At 44.0% G+C, this 25,242-nt stretch overlaps 1 protein-coding gene across 1 annotated transcript in view; it reads right to left on the bottom strand.

The window, feature by feature from the left end:
• LOC126281509 (hemicentin-2-like) overlaps positions 1-25,242 on the bottom strand; it is a 2,121,475-nt gene that overhangs the window by 621,241 nt on the left and 1,474,992 nt on the right. The gene's annotated exons all lie outside the window — the stretch shown is intronic.

Genomic DNA, 25,242 nt, shown 5'->3' with positions numbered 1-25,242 from the left:
AGCCATTACATTTAGCTGTGCCTTACGTTTTCAAAGGCCCAAAACAGCGGGACCCACTAATTCTTTGAGGTGTTTATCTCAGGTCCGGTGCTTTCTGGAGAAAAAATCAACCTTCTAAATTTGAGCACAACAGTCCCTTCTACTAAAATGTACAGTAGACTCCCAGGTTGTAAAACGTTTTTTCCAGGAGTCTGTGTCATGGCAGATCATGTCTATGTTAGATCAGTGCAAAGATGGCCCTGGCGTGGCATTACAAAAACATAGCTGATGGCCAGTTGGCTATTGACCTTCATCTCCCCCTTGGTAGGCTTTCTGCGAATTGACTCCAGAGGTGGCAGCCAACTCTATTGTCCTTCCGAGTAATTTCCGGGAATTCGGCCAGGTAACACTTTCGGCGACCGCTGAATTCCCGCAGTTTGCCTTGAAAATGGCGGGGTGTTCTCCCGCCGAAATATCGGCGGTCGCTGAAAGTGTTACCTGGCTGAATTCCCGGAAGTTATTTGAAAGTTGTATACGTTAGGAGAAACTCCGATCTCTATTGTCCTTGGCAATTCACGTGCTCTACCTATGGCTCAGAACGCTTTCAACGCTCTGGCACTTCTACAAGACACTCATATCCGACTTAAGAGAATAGAAGAGAAAGATTGCATTCAGCAGTTACTAACACTAGCACTGCTGCTTATCATATTCCTAGGGGTCAAACAAATATTTACATTAAATGAGTCTTTCAGTATGAACCCGCGTATGTTACAATCGCCTAACACTACATGTTAAGTATTAATGCCCATGTAGAAATGCTATACAATAATATTGACCGTCTAGGTATCACTTTAGTGTCCCAACTGAATTTAAGTTACATTTCTACACACTGTTACAGTTCTAGCACAGTACTCTTGAATACCTCATGCAGCTCGTTCACAGCAGTTCAGTGAAAGACACCAGCTGCTTTCTTCTCAAACATTGGATGAATATAGCCTGACTAATTTCCGTGCCATGAATTACACTATCACAGGAGATATACAACGTTTCTAATTCTAGTACTTGGCGTATTGTGTTAAACCTTTTGTATAAGATTATACCTTTTAACGAATAGAATATAATGGCTTTTTAAAAGTGACGATTTTAGCTGTTTAATGCGAAGGTTATTATGGTTGTAAGTGTGTTACAGCGAGGGCTCTGTGGGACTGTGAGGCTCACAAAAATTTACCCTCTTGATGTCACAGCAACTACTGTGAGACACAGTGACGTGTCCTTGTTCTACTCTTTGATGGTCAGAAAACTTAAGCAGCAGCGGAGTTCTCATAGAAAACAGTGATAGATAAAAGGTACGTCTTTTGTATTTGCTGTTAGTGAACGTAGCATATCTCCTTGTTGCTGTGGGACTGGCAGCAAAATGAAGTGAATGATGTTCTCTATGAGTTCTAGACTGTTCACTGCCTCTCAAACAATTCAGACTGGCCTTTGTAAACAGTGGGGCTAAAGTAGGTGATTGAGGGACGTGGTTCTGCATAGGGGTCCGGCATAATCTACGTCTACATCTACATCCATACTCCGCAAGCCACCTGACGGTGTGTAGCGGAGGGTACCTTGAGTACCTCTATTGTTCTCCCTTCTGTTCCAATCTCTTATTGTACGTGTAAATAAATACTGTCGGTATGCCTCTGTGTAGACTCTAATCTCTCTGATTTTAGCCTCATGGTCTCTTCGCGAGATATACGTAGGAGGGAGCAATATACTGCTTGACTCCTCGGTGAAGGTACGTTCTCGGAACTTCAACGGAAGCCCGTACCGAGCCACTGGGGGTCTCTCTTGAAGAGTCTTCCACTGGAGTTTATCTATCATCTCTGTAAAGCTTTCGCGATTACTACATGATCCTGTAACGAAGTGCGCTGTTCTCGGTTGGATACTTCATGGAATTAACTGCTTCCATTTGCTGAATTGTAGCTAAACGATAAAGGATCTTTCTTTCTATGTATTCGCAGCACATTAAACTTTTCTACATTGAGATTCAATTGTCATTCCCTGCACTTTGCGTCAGTATGTTGCAGAACCTCCTGCATTTCAGTGCAATTTTCCATCGTCACAACCTCTCGATATACTACAGCATCATCCGCAAAAAGCGTCAGTGAACTTCCGATGTTATTTATATATAGGTCATTTATATATATTGTAAATAGCAACGTCCTACAACACTCCCCTGGGGCACACCTGAAATCACTCTCACTTCGGAAGACTTCTCTCCATTGAGAATGACATGCTGCGTTGTATTATCTAGGAACTCTTCAATCCAATCACACAATTGGTCTGATAGTCCATATGCTCTTACTTTGTTCATTAAAAGACTGTGGGGAACTGTATCAACCGCCTCTCCAGTGGTTATAGCTGTACAATACGACGATCTGCGCTCTTCAAGATTGTAAGTTGCTCAAAACTAGAGTACACCCCTTTAAACGTTATGTAGCAGATATGGGCTCACCATTATCGTGAGATGTGTGAGCTTTTGACTCAGTGAACTCCTACAGTACCTTTACCATCTTCTATCGTCGTTTTATGTAGCTGTTAATTCTTTATGTCACTTCCTCAGGGATTATCACATTTGTTATCACTAATGGAAGATAAATCAGTTATTTTTTCTTATCAAGGAGCGTAGGTTGAAAAGACTAATCTGCTTGAAATACGTTATAAGCACCTTACATGTGCTGACGAAAAGATCACTACGACGAACTAAAGAACTATGTACACTCCTGGAAATTGAAATAAGAACACCGTGAATTCATTGTCCCAGGAAGGGGAAACTTTATTGACACATTCCTGGGGTCAGATACATCACATGATCACACTGACAGAACCACAGGCACATAGACACAGGCAACAGAGCATGCACAATGTCGGCACTAGTACAGTGTATATCCACCTTTAGCAGCAATGCAGGCTGCTATTCTCCCATGGAGACGATCGTAGAGATGCTGGATGTAGTCCTGTGGAACGGCTTGCCATGCCATTTCCACCTGGCGCCTCAGTTGGACCAGCGTTCGTGCTGGACGTACAGACCGCGTGAGACGACGCTTCATCCAGTCCCAAACATGCTCAATGGGGGACAGATCCGGAGATCTTGCTGGCCAGGGCAGTTGACTTAAACCTTCTAGAGCACGATCGGTGGCACGGGATACATGCGGACGTGCATTGTCCTGTTGGAACAGCAAGTTCCCTTGCCGGTCTAGGAATGGTAGAACGATGGGTTCGATGACGGTTTGGATTTACCGTGCACTATTCAGTGTCCCCTCGACGATCACCAGAGGTGTACGGCCAGTGTAGGAGATCGCTCCCCACACCATGATGCTGGGTGTTGGCCCTGTGTGCCTCGGTCGTATGCAGTCCTGACTGTGGCGCTCACCTGCACGGCGCCAAACACGCATACGACCATCATTGGCACCAAGGCAGAAGCGACTCTCATCGCTGAAGACGACACGTCTCCATTCGTCCCTCCATTCACACCTGTCGCGACACCACTGGAGGCTGGCCGCACGATATTGGGGCGTGAGCGGAAGACGGCCTGACACTGTGCGGGACCGTAGCCCAGCTTCATGGAGACGTTTGCGAATGGTCCTCGCCGATACCCCAGGATCAACAGTGTCCCTAATTTGCTGGGAAGTGGCGGTGCGGTCCCCTACGGCACTGCGTAGGATCCTACGGTCTTGGCGTGCATCCGTGCGTCGCTGCGGTCCGGTCCCAGGTCGACGGGCACGTGCACATTCCGCCGACCACTGGTGACAACATCGATGTACTGTGGAGACCTCACGCCCCACGTGTTGAGCAATTCGGCGGTACGTCCACCCGGCCTCCCGCATGCCCACTATACGCCCTCGCTCAAAGTCCGTCAACTGCACATACGGTTCACGTCCACGCTGTCGCGGCATGCTACCAGTGTTAAAGACTTGCGATGGAGCTCCGTATGCCACGGCAAACTGGCTGACACAGACGGCGGCGGTGCACAAATGCTGCGCAGCTAGCGCAATTCGACGGCTAACACCGCGGTTCCTGGTGTGTCCGCTGTGCCGTGCGTGTGATCATTGCTTGTACAGCCCTCTCGCAGTGTCCGGAGCAAGTATGGTGGGTCTGACACACCGATGTCAATGTATTCTTTTTTCCATTTCCAGGAGTGTATATTCATCTGTATCAGTGCAAAAATCAAACAATAATCGTCCAAGAATCTGAAGCATTAACCATCAGTATGATATGTGATCGTAAATTGACAGATTTTGAACAGAAGATTCCAAGAAAAAGTAGATCTGTGCGAGAGTCTGAAACACATGTGTGGAGAAAATAGGGAAAAAATGTTGGGTTAAGACTCACATCCAAACAAGGGGAATAAAGAAACAGAGCACACTTAATTACACGCGACGTGTAATGACGATACCGGAAGGGAAAATGTTTCTGTAGACATATGGTGAATAGCTTTAGGGCAGTGGGAAGCGAAGATAGCCTCGAGCGAGATATACAAATGACATTTACTGAAAGGGGGAACTTGGGAAAAGTGGTCTACAGTAACTGCGCTGTAGATATCATGGGGGACATGTAAAAGCAAATATCATACTTAATGCCAAACCTGATAATGAATACTCCTTTATTACAACCGGTTTCAGTCTTTTCGCCAAGTGCCCTGTTTACCAAAGAGGAGAATACATGAGACGTATTTGATATTTAACTATCAATATAATGCTGTCTGTTGTGCGTGCTCTTGAGAACCGTATAAAAAGATGTCACACACTGACTTAAGATATTTGAAACGGATTACATGGCGATATAAAACCTATCGTCAAATAGCAAGAAACCCAACGCAAGTCACTGAAAGTAAAAAAAGGGCACGTAAAAGGATGGCAGTGCAGTAAAGATATAATGAAAGAAAAACAGTGCATTTGTACAGTATTACATGTTGTTGGCTGCGAGGGGTTAGCCGAGCGGCCTCAGGCGCTGCAGTCATGGACTGCGTGGCTGGTCCCGGCGGAGGTTCGAGTCCTCCCTCGGGCATGGGTGTGTGTGTTTGTCCTTAGGATAAATTAGGTTAAGTAGTGTGTAAGCTTAGGGACTGATGACCTTAGCAGTTAAGTCCTATAAGATTTCACACACATTTGAACATTTGAACATGTTGTTGAGTACGGTACAAGATATACTGCATTGTCAACAATAAAATGTAACAAGCATTGTTTTATACGTAGCCTGCTTACAACATCAAGTGTGGAGGCACTCTACATACCGCTAACTACACAGATGTTTACGTTTACAATACAAACGAAAGATGATATAAACGTCCTGCATACATACATATTTACACTATGGCTGTAGTGACCAATTTTTGTACGATTATGAGTTTTTATGAGATTCGTATTTAAAAGCTTTAGGATCTATACGTTTTATGCAGTAGCTTAAGACGTGTATTACTACAGCATTAATACTGGTAGTAATTGTGAAAAAATGAGTAGTGACATTCACTTACGCACTGTCATCTATGTGAAATGATTGTTACTGATGTTTTGGGTGCAGATTGCTTATAGTTCACACTGGCATTTGAACGATACAACACATTCCAGTTTTAATGTAAGTGGAGTGCACCAAAGTACATTTAAATGCATGTAAATGTAAGAGTGAGTTTCAAATTCAGTAATTGATGTATTAGTCATACTGAAGCTGTAATAGGTGGACTCACAAAATGTGGGAATGTAGCAATATATATAGTGTTAGCCGTCCGCAGCTCGTGGTCTTGCGGTAGTGTTCTAGCTTCCCGCGCACGGGGTTCCGGGTTCGATTCCCGGTGGGGTGAGAGATTTTCGCTGCCTCGAGATGACTGGTTGTTGTTGTATCATCATCATCATTCATCCCCATTACGGTCGGAGGAAGGTAATGGCAAACCACCTTCGCTAGGACCTTGCCTAGTACGGCGGTGCGGGTCTCCCGCTTCGTCCCCTACGCTCCTCGGACTATGAGACATCATCATCGTCATAGTATTAGCCACAATGTGTGAGAATTATTACACTAAACTATGGCTCAATCAACAAAAACTGCTAGCTCGTAATACCATAAATATAAAAACCACTTTACGTTTTCTCTCCCATAGTACACAGGATACCTGATGAGGATGATACGAGGACTGGAAACAGTTGCAATAAAGGACTATTCAGAAGCAGATATTCATGCTAAAATAAAATATTTTTTTAATTTTTTTACATTTTCTCAAAGTATGGAAATGTGCCGTGTAACAAGATGACCAGTTTCGCCTAAAGGCGCGCAAGTAGGTAAGCATGTTCAAGAAGAAATCTAATGGAGGACAATTTGATTAATGTTTTTTAGTTTGCCAGTCTCAGTTGCAAGTATGTACAATTTATTGCAGCAATGGTTACCGGGTTCGTGCTGACTCGCCCATTCTGAAACCCCTCAAACCACACGCCTTCTTATTCAAAAGGCACGAATAGCTTTCTACAAGAAAGTCAAACTGTAAACAATAAATACTGTCACCGATTAGAAACTTTACGTTACCGCTGAGTCAGGTGTTTTGTCTTGCCTGCATCGTTCAGGTGTAGCAATAGACACACAGGCTGTCTTATCAGTGAGAGTATTATTTGCTTTCAGTTTTGATTTTATTGTACAAAGCTATTCGTATCTTTTGGCACTATGTTGTACAGCTACTTACAGTTAATAACGATATGTGTGGTTTGAGAATGGATGAGTAAGCCCGAACGCGGTTACCACTGTAGCAATAAATTGTATATTATAAAACTGAGACGGAAAAATAATTTTAAAAAAATTCCTCAATATTATAAGATTTGGACGTATCACGCCGAAACAGCCTGCCTTGCAACAGCATGAAAATTAATTCGCCAGCAAAAGCTTTTTTCTACACTACATCAATAAACTTAATATTCATGCAACTAATATGTACAAATAAAAAAATAATCAAATTTTCCTCAGTAGGCTATTATACAAGTCAAGAACGAAGTGCTCGAATTAAAAATGGTGCAACCCAAGGATGTAGTCTTTCGCACTTATTGTTCAATCCATACATCGAAGAAGTGGGTAGAGGAAATAAAAGTTCAAGAGTGGAATTCAAATCATGGTGGAGGATATCTATTGTAAGATATGCTGACGATATTGCTATCTTCAATAAAACTGAAGAACTGAATAACATGAACTGTCCAGTGAGTAGAGAATATCGATTGAGAGTTAATCCAAGGAAGATGAAAGTGATGAGAGGTAGCGGAACTGAGAACACCGAGAAACTTAAGATCTGGAATGCTGAGTCAAATGGTTGAAATGGCTCTAAGCACTTTAGGACTTAACATCTGAGGTCATCAGTCCCCTAGGCTTAGAACTAGTTAAACCTAACTAACCTAAGGACATCACACACATCCATGCCCGAGGCAGGATTCGAACCTGCGAACGTCGCAGCAGCACGGTTCCGGACTGAAGCGCCTGGAACCGCACGACCACAACTGGAATGCTGATCACGAAGTAGATGAGGTTAAGGAATTCCAATACATTGACTGGAAAAAAACATAACAAACCGAGCAAGGGGGACAAAAACAAAGCAGACAAGCTCTGGTAAATACTGCAATCCTGGCCAAGAGGATGCCACAAGTATCAAACATAGGCCTTAATTCGAGGAGGACATTTCTGAGCATGTACATTTGGCGAACAGCATTTTATAGCAGTGGACCAATGAACTACGGAAAATTCAGCAAGGAAGAGAATCGAAGCATCTGAGATGTGGTGCAACAGTAGAATATTGAAAATTAGGTGGCCTGATAAGGCAAGGAATGAGGAAGATCCCCAGAGAATCGGAGAGGAAAGGAATATATAGGCAACTCTGACAAGATGGAGGAACAGGTTGTTAGGACATCTGTTAAGATATCACGAAATACTTTTGATGGTACTAGAGGGAGCGGGAGAGAGTAAAAGCTGTAGGGGAAGAGAGAGACTGGAATACATCAAGAAAATAATTGAAGAGGTAGGTTGCAGGTGCTTTTCTGAGATGAAGAGTTTGGTATAGGAGAGGGATTCGTCGCGGGCCATATCAAAACAGCCGGAAGGCTGATGACTAAAGAAAAATCATACAGTTGCGGACTTGCCATGCCAAAGCAGAAAGCCTTGAATTAGCAAGAAAAGTAACTGGAAAGGAAACGATGATTTTCTACACGACGGTTGACTTGAACATCTCATTGGTTCAGTTTGGATTTGATGTTGTTTAAAAAAGTCTTCTTGGATATGGCATACCCTTGCCTTCCTCCGATCTTCGAAGTGCTTTACCTAGGCAGCTCCAGAGGAGCCTATAGTGCGCTTTCGAATTGCGATGGAACATTAACCATACATTGCCGGATTTGAAAGATGCTGTAGCCCGCATCTCGTGGTCGTGCGGTAGCGTTCTCGCTTCCCACGACCGTGTTCCCGGGTTCGATTCCCGGCGGGTTCAGGGATTTTCTCCGCCTCGTGATGGCTGGGTGTTGTGTGATGTCCTTAGGTTAGTTAGGTTTAAGTAGTTCTAAGTTCTAGGGGACTGATGACCATAGATGTTAAGTCCCATAGTGCTCAGAGCCATTTTTTTAAAAGATGCTGTAAGTTATAAATAAAATTCTAATAGCGACTGGGGTATCAACACTAGATCACTGCATTCGTTGTCTGTTACTAATCCACACTGTCAGACCAAATAATAACCAACAAAAAGTCTGCATCTGAAAATTCGCTCAATTCATTAAATCCTGCAGACCGAAAAGTTTAGAGAGACTCAAAGGAAATTAGTATATTGTAGAGAAAACACGAAGTTCGTTCCATATAATTATAGAAAATGAGAGGAGCATAAAACTGTGTACATGCAGAAGTTGAAAGTTGAGCCTGTTGTCATTTTATCCATACAAGGAATGCAGCTCGTTAACGTTCTACGGCGCTCAAAAACGCAAAGGCAACTGCCAGTGGAACTCTTGGACCAAAGAACAGGGGACAAAGTGACGTCAAGGAAATGGCACGGCCTACCGAGGGAACTCGCGTATCCCTCCTGGGGAAGTAAAACTCCCGGCTGGAAGTACTTAACACTTCCGCTGGGAACCTTGGCATCCACTCTGCCTCTACAATTACGCGGAAAAGACGCCGAACCGCAAGTGTGTGCTCATGTCACAGGCGACATACAGGTTGGCGGCTGCTCTCGCATGTTCTAATGTGTATGAAATCTTATGGGACTTAACTGCTAAGGTCATCAGTTACTAAGCTTACACACTATTTAACCAAAATTATCCTAAGGACAGACACACACAAATCCATACCCGAGGCCTCCCTCCGCCGGGACCAGCCGCACAGTCCACTGCAGCGCGTCTGACCGCTCGGCTAATACCGCAAGGTGGCTCTTCTCGTCTGCCTGTGATTGTCGACGTATCGAACTAAGACGTGTCGGCAAGGCAGTGTGAAGCGCAATACCACTAGCCCATTAGGGGAGCAGTGGGAGAGGCGAGAAGGGGGTGGGGCTGCCCATTACCACACCTCATGCGATACCGAGTGCTGAAAGCCGGTCTACGTTTCAAGGCAATCAATTCGTCAATCATACAGACTCTACTGAATAACTAGAGGTTAGACACTGGTTGCAGGTTCTCAGTTGACCTCCATCTAACCAACACACGGTCACCATTGGCACCGAGGCAGAACCAGAATTCAACAGAAAACACAACAGCACTACACCCTGTCCCCAATGCGTTTTCGCTTGACACAAATGTTGGTGGTTTGAGGTCAATGGATACCACGTTACTGAGCGTCTGGCTCGGAGCTTTCCTTGGAGTAATCGATTTCTAACAGTTTCTTATATCACTATGGTGCCAAATGCTGCTCAAATTGCTGCTGCAGATGCAGTACCATGCGCCACTGCCACATGCCCAGCATGATGGTTATCCCTGTCGGTTGTGAAACGTGGCCATCTCGAGCTTGGTCTTTGCACGACCTCGCGTTCTCGTGCCCGCCACTGCAAGCAGTAATGTATAGTGGCTACGTTCCTGCCAAGTATTTGTGCAGTATCGCAGAATGAACATCCAGATTGTCGTAGCCCTCTTACATCTAAATCTACATACATACTGCGCAATCCACCATACGGCGCGTGGCGGAGGGTACCTCGTACCACAACTAGCATCTTCTCTCCCTGTTCCATTCCCAAACAGAACGAGGGAAAAATGATTGCCTATATGCTTCTGTACGAGTCCTAATCTCTCTTATCTTTGTGGTCTTTCTGCGAAATGTAAGTAGGCGGCAGTAAAATTGTACTGCAGTCAACCTCAAATGCTGGTTCTCTAAATTTCCTCAGTATCGATTCACAAAAAGAACGCCTCTTTTCTTCTAGAGACTGCCACCCGAGTTCCTGAAGCATTTCCGTAACACTTGCGTGATGGTCGAACCTTCCAGTAACAAATCTAGTAGCCTGCCTCTGAATTGCTTCTATGTCCTCCCTCAATCCGACCTGATAGGGATCCCAAACGCTCGAGCAGTACTCAAGAATAGGTCTTATTAGTGTTTTATGAGCGGTCTCCTTCACAGATGAATCACATCTTCCCAAAATTCTACCCATGAATCGAAGACGCCTTCCCCACAACTGCCATTACATGCTTGTCCCACGTCATATCGCTCTGCAATATTACTCCCAAATATTTAATCGATGTGACTGTGTCAAGCGCTACACTACTAATGGAGTATTCAAACATTACAGAATTCTTTTTGCTATTCATATGCAGTAATTTACATTTATCTATATTTAGAGTTAGCTGCTATTCTTTACGCCAATCACAAACCCTGTCCAAGTCATCTGGTATCCTCCTACAGTCACTCAACGACGACACCCTCCCGTACACCACAGCATCATCAGCAAACAGACGCACATTGCTATCCACCCTATCCAAAAGATCATTTATATAGATAGAAAACAACAGAGGACTTACCACACTTCCCTGGGGTACTCCAGATGATACCCTCACCTCCGATGAACACTCACCATCGTGGACAACGTACTGGGTTCTATTACTGAAGAAGTCTTTGAGCCAGTCACATACTTGGGAACCAATCCCATATGCTTGTACCTTAGTTAGGAGTCTGCAGTGGGACACCGAGTCAAACGCTTTCCGGAAGTCAAGGAATATGGCATCCGTCTCATACCCTTCATCCATGGTTCGCTAGATATCATGTGAAAAAAGGCCGAGTTGCGTTTCGCAGGAGCGATGCTTTCTAAAGCCGTGCTAATGCACGAACAGCAACTTCTCTGTCTCAAGGAAACTACCTCGTTCAAACTCTGCGAGTTGTTAATAATGGAATCTTTGTCAGCTTCTCGAGCCACTCTTATGCGACTGTTGCGGGATTTGAATATGCATCACACCTTGGATGTAGAAACAGGCCCACTAACTTTCGTTTATGTCGCAGCACTTCTTCTTTCGAAAGAGCCTTGGAACGCAACGTTCTGTGTTGGCCAGTGCACGGCAGCTGCCTATTCGGTGTCTGTAATGTGGACAAAGGATGAAACAGTGTGGACATGATAAATGGAATTGTGCAGAGGTGGAAGTTTAAATTTTGTTCCGATTGAGAGCATACAAAATTAATGACTCCTATTTCGCTAGGTGTTTCACCTGCAAGACACGGGCATCTCGACACTCGGGTTTGCCTCTGGCGGGCCAGATGTGTGATTCGCAGCTGGCGGTGTTACAAATCTGTCCGGGGAGCTCTGTCTGTGCCCGAACATAAATTTCGTTAGTCGGGCGCAGTAAATTGATTAACGTCAATGCTGGCTGGCTGCACGCCACGGCGGAGCGGCGGACTGACGCGATGATTCACGGCGTGCTCGCCTGCCGGCGCCACCGTCGCTCTAAATAACGCCGCGCTCCGCTTTCCGCACCGCGCGGTCCTCCCAGAAAAACAAATGACGGCGTCGGTACGGAACCATGTTTTTCCTGAAATTACATATTCCGCGACTGCGTTTCCGTCGCCGGCTCCGCGGCGCAAGTGGAGATTTGTACGCGCGCCACACCTGTCCGTCTGTTCGGCAGCAGCGGCGACGTGCCGCGCACTCAATATTTCAGCGTGCCGTTGTAAACTGCTCCCTGGCTTTTGCGTTTGTATCTGATTTTATTTTTCCTGACTCTCCGTGCAAAGAGCTTCGCGCTCCCGGCGGAATACATATTAATGCGGTCCCACGTTAGATTGAAAATAATACTGCAGTTGGTTTCAGAAATTTACACTGTCGTTCGCAGTCAGTATATTTCGAAGCAAATGAAATGTAGCTAACGGTGGTGGTAGTTTCTTTCTGTTACAGTGAAGTTTTAGATCCCTGTTTTCCGACGACCTATCCAGTTGTCTACTTGCCATTTTGCTCTCGCTCTTGGTTTCTACAAAACTTTGTGGCGTTGTTAGTCTCACTTAAGAATTTATATATGGTATTAAGGGGAAAACTGAGCAGTGGTTCGCTTCATATCTCGAAAACAGTTAACAATAATGCTTTGGATTACCGCTTCCGTTCAGTGTCTACACATTTGACGATGGTACACCAGCAGCAGCCTGAAAGATTTTAACCCACAGCCTGTAATTGTACTTGAATTACGTAACCATTACGGCACCTCACCTGAACCTTTCGATACCAGTATTATTCTATTGTGTTTCTGTTAACTACTTAAGATATTTCTGAGGCAACATTCAGATTTGATTTCATTTGTGATACATCGATATTCTTGTATTGCAATGATATTATTCTTATATGTATTCTTTCTATTGTCACTTTGATCTTTGATGTACTTGTAACTCTGATTTTTGGGCGCGTAAGCGAATATTAGTTAGTTTGTTAGAGAGTCGGACCCTGAGAAAGTCATATCTTGGACGTCATGTTGAAAAGACGCATATTGTAGTCAGCTTATAAAATATGAACTTTAACAGTGACTTTGAGGAAGATGTTTTCAAGTATGTTTCGAATTCTGAAGTGATGTTTTGTGTGTTACGTGCTATCGCAACAAAAGCAATAAAAAAGAAGTGTAACTTAAATTAGGAGTGCTGATTATTTTTTTATATCACTATTGTGCTAACTTTGAAAGGTTTAATCTCGATGAATGGTTTGTGAAGGGCATCTACAAAATTTTTGAATATAGCAGAATAAAACCTAGGCCTTTTTGCATTCGAGTTTGGAATCATCACCACCTATATTTTCGACGATTGAGACCAGAGTGGGAAACACGAAAAGATGAGTGCCTAGTTTTTTCATTATTACATGAAATGACTTTATTAACTGTGCTCCAATGACACCTGCCACGTAATAATTTTGTTGTTGCCCGGAAATGCAGTATTTAGCAACGTGACCAACACCATAATCAATATTAATTTTTGGCCTTTTGTTGTGGTAGCGTTGTTAGAAGCCCTACTTTTTCAAAAAAGGCGCGGGAAAACTCCTTTACTAAGTGAACGTCACATTGTCTTTCGACAGCTTTCAGCCATCGAGGAACACCTCTCAAAGCCCGAAGACCATGAAGACAGAGGGGCCGAAACGTCGAGCACTGCAGAAAAGTATATCGCGACCTAACGACTCAGGAGGTTTTACCATCAAAATTATTTACACCTGAATGCCGTACTAGAGTCCCCGTTAACCTCAACCATTTTTCCCTCGTCCTATCGTATTTTAACTACATGTTTAAACTTCGGCGTTTATCAATGCCTCTGTATTTTAAATACTTCCAATTATCCTGGCCCTGATATCCTTCGGCTCACCAGCTAATAATTCTTGGCTTTTTATGATTGGTTCAAAACAAGTGTCTCAAAATATCCAACGTCTTCAAGTTTCAGGCTGCATCCACAAGCTACCGTGAGCTATGAACACGTACCAGTATAAGAGGCATAGCGCGTACATCTTCTACAGCTGACTCTTGGGACGACACATTATGGTTAACAGTAAGCATCCGCAAATTGTCGGCTTAGCACAACTCTACAGACATCACTGAGGGGTGTGTGGAAGCCAAGGGAGTGCTCCAGCTCTACGACTTGCTGACAAAGGCACCCAGCTTGCGGTATGCTATGGCAGAAATACTGGACTGTTTAGGAGTGTTTTTGTGTTGAGTATCTGCTTTGATAGGTTGCTAGTGGTATCTCATCCAAGAAAGTAATCAGTATGTTTCGGAGGATTTTCGAAAAATAATTGTATTTGGATATCGAGATACCACGGTTGTTTGTAGTCGTCTCAGTGGAAAGGAAACAATCTCCAAGTATGAGAGTTCTGTCTTAAGTGTGTTTCTGAAATTTGGCATTTTGACGAAGTATTTGCGGCAATCGTGCGTGGTCCCTGGGACGCGTAGCAGACATGTTAGCTGTTCCATCGTGGTATGTTGTGCGATTTGGTGTAGTCATCAGCCGGCCTCTTCAAGGCTCCCCCATACGGTGACGTAGCAAGGTACAGACTGGATTAAGTAATGAGTGAACAGAAGACCCCTTCCAAAATGACGTCATCTATTGGCCACCAGACTAACCCATCATCATGCGTTAAGTTCTACGTGTTGCCTCCTAAAACGCTATTTCAGTTATTTTATTATTTCAAAGACTCTTCTTATTAGCATCCACTTATGCTCTTACATTAATAATGCCTTTCTTCATGTATATCGTTCTGTTTAGCATGTACTGCAATTGTACGTAACATCATTTTTACTAGCCACACATTTCCTGTGCTAAGAACAATATGCTTTGGATTGTAGTTTATGATTTATGACTTTTGTATTATGATATCTACTGTCATTTCATTTTTCACACATCTGTTTTCTCCATAATGTGCACACTTCTATTTTATATTTTACGGTAACAGTTGGCTCGTGTATTTTCTGTTCTTCTGTTCTGATTATGACTGTTCGGTAATTCCAATCCGTCAGCCTTATTGCTAATTCCTGAGACCAAGAAAACTGCCATAACAACACTTTTCCTATCAGTTACTGGTGACGGCGATGAGAGAATATGAAGTTTCCTCTCAAGCGTCTATTTTTGATAACTACTTCGAACACGCCCCTTTCCTACAGTATATATGTCGCTCTCGGACGTTCAAGTAGTCAGTAGGCAAGAATCAGCGGAGGAGTGCCTTTGAAGATGTCCAGTGTCGTCCTTTACGAAACGTCAGGAACAGAAGAGTTTCTTGGACCACGATCTCACATCCTGGAAGATTTACCAGCAGTATAGGGACTGAATGATTTGCAACTAATGTGACATAAGGGAGAAACGTACATTCAGAGTCAGCATATACCACCGTATGCTGCAGCAGTGGAATGTTTGAAGTTAAAATGATCCTTTGCCATATTTTACGGCCTCGCAAGGCCACTTCTACCAACAATAAAGATGCTCGCTCTTCATTTTATAGACAAACTATATTCGCCTTTTATTTCGATACACTCTCCACGAAACAACTTCCAATTTGGGCATTCTCAGTCATCAAGCGAAGAATAGAACATAAATTCTAGAGTAGGCATCCAGCGCTGAGAAGTTCAGACTTTGCAAGAAACGATGGCTTTTATCAATTCATACTGGGAGAAGTAGAAAGACGCACAATGCATCCTACAGCTTGCAGATGCAGACGTCACCCGAGCCAAGGGACGTCCAGTAGTTACTCTTGGCGCTAATGATTGAAGCACAGTAAGTATTGAAACTTCACGGTAGATTAACAGTGTCTGATGGTTCAAGAATCCAACATTTACTGGCAAATTCTTTATCGACTGAGCTGTCGTCCCAGCTATTTGCTCCAGCAAAAGTCCTGAATCAGTCCCCTTCCTGAATGTAGATATAATCTTTCGGAAAGACCACACACTGCGCTGCAGAATGAAAACTAATTCTGGAAAAAATACCTTTGCTATGTAATAGGAACATCTGCCCCTATCGCTCACGACGCCGCGGCACGATGAGAAACGTGGTGCGTGGGCATGACATGCTTTGCCGGGGCAGCATGTACGTACTGCTGCTGTGGAGGTAGCTGCTGAAAGAATGCCAGGTTCGCAGCGGTACTATAAAAATTACTGGCGCCAGTTTTATCCACCCTGCCCGGGGATGAGCGGTGAGTTGCGTTGCATACTCGTACCTGCAAACCGCTACCACTCGCTTTTAAGCCGCCGAGCGTCTGCAGGATCAGTCTACCCATAAGCGCCGATCCCCTATCTGCTAGGCTCCACTGCAGCAAACTGCGCAGCACAGCACGAAATGCAAATTCTTTAGCGAGAGCAAGTAGGTAGCAGTTGTATATTTCATAATGTTGAAACTTCAATAACAATATAATCTCGGGATCTTATCTAACTTGAGAGCGTTTATGCTGCACCTCGAGAACTGCAGTTCAAACATTTCCGTTCAATGTTTGTTATGTCACTATGTTTGTCATGGCTGGCAAATCTAGGATGCACCTTCGGAATTTGCACTCTAATAATGCCATATCCAGCTTACTTTGTCTTCAAATTTCCAGTGTTTTTTTGGAAGTTCTCAAGTAATGTTTTGTCCACCTCTATTGGATGACGTACCTCAAACAATCTGTCGAGTCACACACTTAATGAAAATAACAGTAGCATATTTTTCAGTGTGATACAACGTAACAAAATACACATTACCTTGGTCAGAAATTATGTAAGGTGCATGATGTGTCCACCTGAAGTAGCGGTACGAAATCATGCATACAAAGAGACGCAGTTGTGGTCAGGTGCCGTAGAGGGCGTACACAACACGGACTACACTGTACTTCTGCCTAACGTCATAGAAAGTGTTCCCAAGAAACGATCCCTCTACCAGTCGCTAATAAAAGCTGACGCACGCCTCCATTCAGAGTGTTTCAACCGTTAGTTGGACAGTCATCACTCACTTAGGCCTCAACTATTTGGCCCTGTGACGAGACAGTAGAGTTGCTTCGTGCAAGGACACCACCCCAATAATACCAAATACTACCGGCGATAAGGAGTTTCCGACCTTCCACATTTATGTTTGACGTCAGTAGTAGTTGGTGAATACTTCCAATCTTGGGATCTCATTGTAGAATAAAAAGCGTCTCACGAGATGAATTGTCCCCTGACTTGTACTGCTGCTTTAGTTATAATGTGTTTGCTGCATTGTTTGTAGGTACCAAAACGTTAATGTAGGCCTCCTATTGATACATGAATTGTGGCTGGCAGTTCATGAAAAAATGTGCGGTTTACCAAACGTATCCACTATTGAATTTCTGTACCTTCTATATTACTACGTCATCAACACCCTGTAGGATCACACAGTGGGACAAGCAAAAGGTGGTGTACATGCTCACGATAAGTAAGCACGGAAATAGCTACCCGATATTCTGCATGGTTACCACACATCGTTAATTCAGGACCTCTACTTTCGTTTCGTTAGCTCGAAGTTAGAGTTTAGAAGAAAACCAAAGCCTGAGCAGTATACTGCATTCGGTAATAAACCCAAGATAGCAGTTGGACCATTGAAGGGCCAAATATTCTCCGTTTTGTTTTGAGATACATGTCTCCTGATCTAACAGATGACAGGAATGTTAAAAATAAACGGAGGAGCAAAATGTTCTTATGTTACAACACATATAACAGGTAATCGCGGTTGCGACAATCAAGCTACCCTCAGAAAAAAATATTTGGAAAGAAATCTTTGGAAAAAAGCTTCCTGGAATATGAAAGCTGTAAGCTGATCTGGGAATCGAAGAATGAGCTTAATGACTGAGCTATCCAGACGTGCCCCCTCACAGCCGTATGTCCACCTGTACCTAGGTATTACTTCTACGCTCTGGGTTCAAGTCTTCGGACCTCCACTCAGTCTTAGACTTCCCAAAAAATCTAGAATAGAGCAGACTTTGCTACGGAGTATAAGAATAATTCTAGAACTATTTTACGTTTTGATTTTTTCCGACCTTACCATTTTTACATCGATATGTATTTTACTTAACTAAAGTATTCTTTCTTATGTTATATGTATAATTTTTAATGTGTTAACTGGCTTTTTAAACTTGTTTATCTCAGTCATCGCTATCATTTAGTATAGAATTTTTTCGTGCATGTCGAATTCAACATGCTGCTGATAGTAAAACATCAGACATCTGAGACATTAATGATTTGCCAAGGAGTGGGACATGGCTGTACTTGTCGCCACTGATATTTAGTGTTTATTTGGAATATATATATATAAAAGACTCGCACAAAAATATCTAAGAAAAAAATCGTGTTGAAGTGAAAGGATCTGAATAATATCCACAGTCCTCTTGACAAGGCAATATGTGATGATAGTTCAACTAGTCTTCAAAACCTTTTATCGCGGAGTCGTGACCATTATGGCCCAGAAATTAACATAAGTAAAACGAAAATAATGGGCATCTGCCAGAAGCAACACTAAACTCTCAACCCATATTAATGGTAAACTTACTGAACTATGAACAATAAACGACACCGGGAACTAACATTAACAAGCAATGGGATAACTCGTAAGGATATAAGTCACTGCTGAAGAAGCCGAAGCCACGATCTGTAAAATTTCTAATGTGTTCAAGAGCCATCACCTCTCAATCTAAACAAACATAAAGACTTCTAATTTGCTAAACACTTCCCACCCTTTCATATGGAGCTGACTCCTGAACTCTGACCGAGACGAAGAAGCCGGCCGGTGTGGCCGTGCGGTTCTAGGCACTACAGTCTGGAACCGAGCGACCACTACGTTCGCAGGTTCAAATCCTGCCTCAGGCATGGATGTGTGTGATGTCCTTAGGTTAGTTAGGTTTAATTAGTTCTAAGTTCTAGGCGACTGATGACCTCAGAAGTTAAGTCACATAGTGCTCAGAGCCATTTGAACCATTTTTTTTCCAGACGAAGAGCAACGGCTGCTAGAATATGAGGTGTGCCTGTACAGGAGAGTGGTAAGAGTGCCATAGACAGCTAAAATCACCAGCAACGACATTGGACACGGAACGAAGAAAGGAAAATAAGACCAATATACCCTACAATGCACAAAAACCAAAATGTCTTGGACATGGAATAAGGAATGGAAACTCGTATAAATTGCTGCATAACATTTTTCAAGGAAAGATACCCGGTAAAAGAAGACGAGGAAGAAGGTCTCTTTGCCTAAAACACTTGAGTGAATGGACATCGCACATGGGCGACGAACTTTTCCGAATAAGCAAAATTTATCTCGTTTCGATGATTATTAACAAACGAATAGGCCCTAGAACGTGAAGAAATCCTTTACAAATCAAAATACAAGAATTGCCTTCCAAACTGGATTCGATCGTCTGAACCATCACCAGCGTGAACAGGCTTTCGTTATTAAACGGTGTGAGACGTGAGTCTGCAACTTCATCGGCCGTCAGACAGCTCGTGGTAAGCCCTCCCGCAGAGGTTTCGGGACGTGGTGGGATCAAGCGGGCAGAAGCCAGCAGGCCGGGAATTAGACGCGAAAAGTTACGACCGTCGGCGAGCTGTGGGGTCAATAAGTAGGGGGCCAGCCGATAAGCCACGCCTGGCGCTGCCTCCCCCGCCCCTCCGAACCGTCCCCACAGGCCGGCCTCTCCTGGCCGCCGCCGAATATGAGCGCCGCTAGGCCGGCCCGGACCGCAAGGAGCTCGTAATTAAAGCGCGTCCCGGGAATTCTGATTACCGCGGCCAGCTCCGTGGCTAGGGGTGGGGCGGAATCTGCGCACACTTCCACGCCCACGCCCGGCCCCAGGAACGGCGATCGGTATTACCGGTGTCCGACCAGACAGCGCCGGGGGAGGTCGGCCGGGCGAGTCTCCAAGCTCTTCTTTTTGCTCGCCGAGCTCACTTTGCCAGCTGCCACCACTTACTGCATTCCGACGGGCTCGACGGAAGAACAGGTATGGCGGTTATCGCTGGAGTTTTCGGTTACACCGGTTCTTTTCGTCTCCAGTCTGTTCTGACTGTTACCACTCAAAATAACCAGTCTTGAAATATTTTAGGTTTATTATTGCCATAGACTGATGAGCCGAAACTCTGCTGGCGTAAGCTGCCGCCAGTACGCAGCCTGGCAAAGATGTAGCACGAAGATGGATAGTAGGTGCTGGATCAAACACGCCTGAGTGGCCAGAGACACACCTGCAAGCAACAAGCCGCCAGTGCCCTCTCGAACGCTTCTATTTAGGACGCCGCCGCTGGCAGGGGGCCGCACTGACTCTCTTCTAGTCTGACAGCTGTCAGCTATTCGCAGAGTGGGTCACAGGCTATGACATTACATAGCGACCGGATTAGTGACTATAGCATGATTACCAATATTGTCTGCAAGAGGACTATTACTGATGAGTTTGTACCACAGCACAAGGACTCTATTAAAGTTAAGTATCAAGTTCGTGTACGCAAAGAACCGTATTAACTCACGTGGGCATTTGCGTTATAGAAAGAGCATACTGGCCAGCTATAACAACATCCTCTCCCTTGTTTCCTTGTGGTACAAGACTCTACAAAAACATTACGCATAATTGGTTAATAGCTTGTATATCCCTGTTCAAAACGAAATACATCACATTCTGCGTATAAGAGTTGTGGGAATTTGCGGTATTACACTAATGGCCATTAAAATTGCTACACCAAGAAGAAATACAGATGGTAAACAGGTATTCATAGGACAAATATATTGTACTAGAACTGACATGTGATTACATTTTCACGCAATTTGGGTGTATAGATCCTGAGAAATCAGTACCCAGAACAACCACCTCTGGCCGAAATAAAGGCCTTCATAGGCCTGGGCTTTGAGTCACACAGAGCTTGGATGGCGTGTACATATTCAGCTGCCCACGCAGTTAATCCAGAGTAGTGACTGACGTATGGTGAGAAGACACTTGCTCGGCCACCATTGACCAGACATTTTCAATTGGTGAGAAATCTGGATAATGTGCTGCCCAGAGCAGCAGTCAAACATTTTCTGTATCCAGAAAGGCCTGTACAGGACCTGCAACATGCGGTCGTGCATTATCCTTCTGAGATGAAGGGTTTCGCAGGGACTGAATGAAGAGAAGAACCACGGGTCGTAACACATCTGAAATGTAATGCCCACTGTTCAAAGTGCTTTCAATGTGAACAAGAGGTGACCGAGACGTGTAACCAATGGCACATCATACCATCAAGCCGGGTGATACGCCAGTATGGCGATGACGAATACACGCTTCCAATGTACGTTCACTGCGATGACGCCAAACGCAGATGCGACCTTCATTATGCTGTACACAGAAACTGGATTCAGCCGAAAAAACGACGTTTTGCCATTCATGCACCCAGGTTCGTCGCTGAGTACACCATCGCAGGGGCTGCTGTCTGTGACGCAGCGTCAAGGGTTACCGCAGCCATGGTCTCCGAGCTGATACTCCATGCTGCTACAAACGTCGTCGAACTGTTCGTGCAGATGGTTGTTGTCTTGCAAACGTCCCTATCTGTTGATTCAGGGATCGAAACGTTACAGCCATGCGTTTAAGATGCCTGTCATCTCGACTGCTAGTGACAAGAGGCCGTTGGGATCGAGCACGGCGTTCCGTATTACCCTGCTGAACCCACCGATTCCATATTCTGCTAACAGTCATTCGATCTCGACTAACACGAGCAGCAATGTCGCGATACGATAAACCGCAATCGCGATAGGCTACAATCCGACCTTTATCAAAGTCGGAAACGTGATGGTACGCATTTCTACGCCTTACACGAGGCCTCACAACAACGTTTCACCAGACAACGCCGGTCAACTGCTGTTTGTGTATGAGAAATCGGTTGGAAACTTTGCCCTTGTCAGCATGTTGTAGGTGTTGCCACCGGCGCCAACATTGGGTGAATGCTCTGAAAAGATAATCATCTGCATATCACAGCATCTTCTTCCTGTCGATTAAATTTCACGTCTGTAGCACGTCGTCTTCGTGGTGTAGCAATTTTAATAGCCAGTATTGTCTTCACACAGATCGTGCAGTTCGCGGAAACCACGTGTCGCTGATTTGCGTACGCTGTTAGCGACTGTTAGCGATCGAGAATAGATCCCTAGGATCTACATCACACGAATTTGGTCGCAGAGACATCAACGTAGGTGTGCTATAATGCTCATCAAACCACTGTAGCACGGTTCTGGCTTCGAGACACGGACAATTATACTACTGAAGGATGACATCGCTGTCGAGGAAGACATCAAGGTGGTCCCAGCCGTCAGTGTGTCTTCGATTGTTATCACAGGTTCCATGCAAGCAAAGGTGGCCGTCCCCCACAGCATAATACCGCTCCCATCAGTCTGCGTCCGTGGTTCGCTTCACGTTTAGAGCCACCGTTCACCTCGATGACGGCGTTTGTGGAGAAGACTATCGGCCTAAAGTAGCATAAATATGATTTATCGGCCGTCGTGATCCAATGGTCCCGTTTCCACTGCAGTTTTAATCTGAGATATCGTTGTGTCAACATGTGCACACGTAGGGGTGCGTGCTGCAGAACTACATGTTCAACAATGTATGATGAACGGTGCGCTCCAAAACACTTGTGCGTGAACAAGCATTGTGCTCTGTCGGTAGAGATGCCACAGATCATCATCTAACATACATTACAGAACAGTCAGGCCACTGAACCCGACGTTACGCAAAAGTTCATGGACGTCCCACCATTTAGCACCCAGTTGTAGCTTCAATGTCATTCTGTCTCTATCCGTAGATGCTCACGACAGTAGCACGTGAATATTCGACCAGATTCGCCTGTTTCGAGATACCCTTTCACAGGCTTTGTGCGACAATAATCTGCCCTTTGTCTAAGTCGCTTGCTTACATGAATTTCCCCATTTGCCTCGTATATCTTCGCTAGTGTGATCCCCCGTCAGCGTCTGCTCAGTTTACATACTTTTGTTACTAAGTCACGTACCCGCAACCCCACAACTCGGAATCCGACGTCGCCGTGGGCAGTGGTTATACCATTTTGGCTTATAGGTGCATCTCCCAGTAAGAAACGCTGACTTGGAACAACGATGGAAGAACTCTAATGAAGTTGAAGGAGTACGAGATCATGCTCGTTCTGGAGTTGAGGCTGTAGCAGAAATTGATCTCACTGACTCCAGGAAACATTGAAAAGGTGAAGGTGATATGGAGGGCGACAGAGAGAGTGAATGGTCACAACCTGATAACCTCCATCACCGTCGCTTTTGTATCGTATCAGCTATTCATCTTGAAGAAACTAAAAATAAGGTTTCAGTTAGCATCCCAAGATTATGGTATTTCAACAAAATTGTAGGTATATCAGCCGGCCGCTGTGGCTGACCTGTTCTAGACACTTCAGTCCAGAACCACGCTGCTGCTACGGTCGCAGGTTCAAATCCTCCCTCGGGCATGGATACCTGTGATGTCCTTAAGTTAGTTAGGTTTCAGTTGTTCTAAGTCTAGGGACTGATGGTCTCATATGTTAAGTACCATAGTGCTTAGAGCCATTTGAACCATTTTCTGTAGGTGTCTCAACCGAATTTACCTTCTTTACCAAGTGACAACGTGGATGTTTAATCTCCTTATATAATGTTGCAAGTTTGTTGTCTGTCCTTCCATTTTTAATATTTTACAGCAAATGGAAGTGTGCATTTTACTGGTATCGCACTTTGCAAAATACTTTTAAAGGAAGCATGGCGCGTTTCTGCAATACAGCCAAATTCCGAGAGCGGCGGCGAAAAACTACTACCGCATAGACCAGGCTAGGGCAAGTCTTGGACACTACATATGCACGCACATTGTCTGACTGGCTACGCCACACGACTAGGACATTTTTGATTCTGCAATGCTGCACTGATTCCCGTGTCATATCATTGTTATTTGGAACTAAAGTGCCGGTATCGGTTTTACACGGTCGGTTTTTCCAATCCTTGGAGAATAATACTTCGATGTGAACTAAATTCCAGTAGGAGTTGTTATTGAAACATTATTGATCGCTTTTCCAAATTTCTGTATTTACTCAATATTTCAAGGCAATAGCAGTTTTACTCGTTCATGAAGAAAGTTACTGAAAAATTGAAAATATTTGCACTGCTACAAGGGAAAATTGTTTGCCTGCCTTTTTATTTTTTTAATCAAGTTATAAGTAAAAAATTAAAAACCTGTGTAACAGAGACCAAACAAATAACGAAAAATACCGTTTATTTAGAACTAAAATGCCGGTATCGGTTTTAGCTGGTCGGTTTTCCCCATCCTCGCACAATCATAAGTTCGATGTGAACTAAATTCCAGTATGTAAGTGATGTTCTGGTCTTTTACAAGTTCACTGGACATAATACTAGTCACCACCTTGAGGATGCACGGTTGTCGTACTGGGCGCTGTGTTGATAGGGATTTGGCACGAGATTCAAAGATGTCTGTCACAATCACAACTTCTAGTACTGCTTGTATTTCGTGTATGCTAAATCGTACATTCTCTCCAAATTTTTTTTCAGTACCGTGTGATAATTCTCTGACAGCATGTCTGTCTTAAACACATTCACGAGGTGAACACGGCAAGTGGCATCATCCGATTACTCAGAAACTTTTCTCAGTGGAAGAGGAGTCAAAATAAGCTAGCACGTGTCTCGGCTTATTCGTGGATACTCGACCCTTTCTGAGAAAACGCGGGAGAAGGTTTATTTACTAATTTAGGTGCTTCTTAGCACGTACTGATATCAGCCGAAGTGGTGGCACGGTGGCTAGCGTTGCGTCTCTCCCTTTCGTGCCTCGTATTCGAGACTAGGTTAAAGTTTTTCTTTGTTTATTTACTTCATTTATCGCCCCTTGTCCGTAGAAGGTTACTAAACGAATGCTTCTTATCAAGTTTGAGGAGACAAGGGCATTATATTAATTCCAAATTACAACTGGGTTTCACAATGAGGATACTTTGAGGGTACAGTGTTTCTGAATCCTCACATTCTTAAATTTCATTTATGTACCAGTTCTTAATTTTTCTATTTTACTCTTAAGTTTACTCTTCACGATGATTTGGTGCTTTTCCTTAGTTTAATTCGAAACACAAAATTCCCTAACACTACGAGCATCGCACGAAGTCAAGTTTGCCACAGTGGTATTTCTTCCTATGAGTATCACTCGAGAAAGAAACATCGTTAACACTGTAGAAGTGCCGACTCGTTGGCAATAATTTTGTGACAAACGCGCATAAGGAATCAGTTCACCTAAAGCTAGCTCTAGCTATTGATTATGAGTCAAGATACACTACTGCAATTTTACCGAATTTCACACCAGAAATATAATTACTAAACGAATAATGACAACATTAT

This window comes from Schistocerca gregaria, chromosome 7, assembly GCF_023897955.1.
Source record: "Schistocerca gregaria isolate iqSchGreg1 chromosome 7, iqSchGreg1.2, whole genome shotgun sequence".
Lineage (NCBI taxonomy): Eukaryota > Metazoa > Arthropoda > Insecta > Orthoptera > Acrididae > Schistocerca > Schistocerca gregaria.
This window is presented reverse-complemented; position numbering and strand designations above follow the sequence as displayed.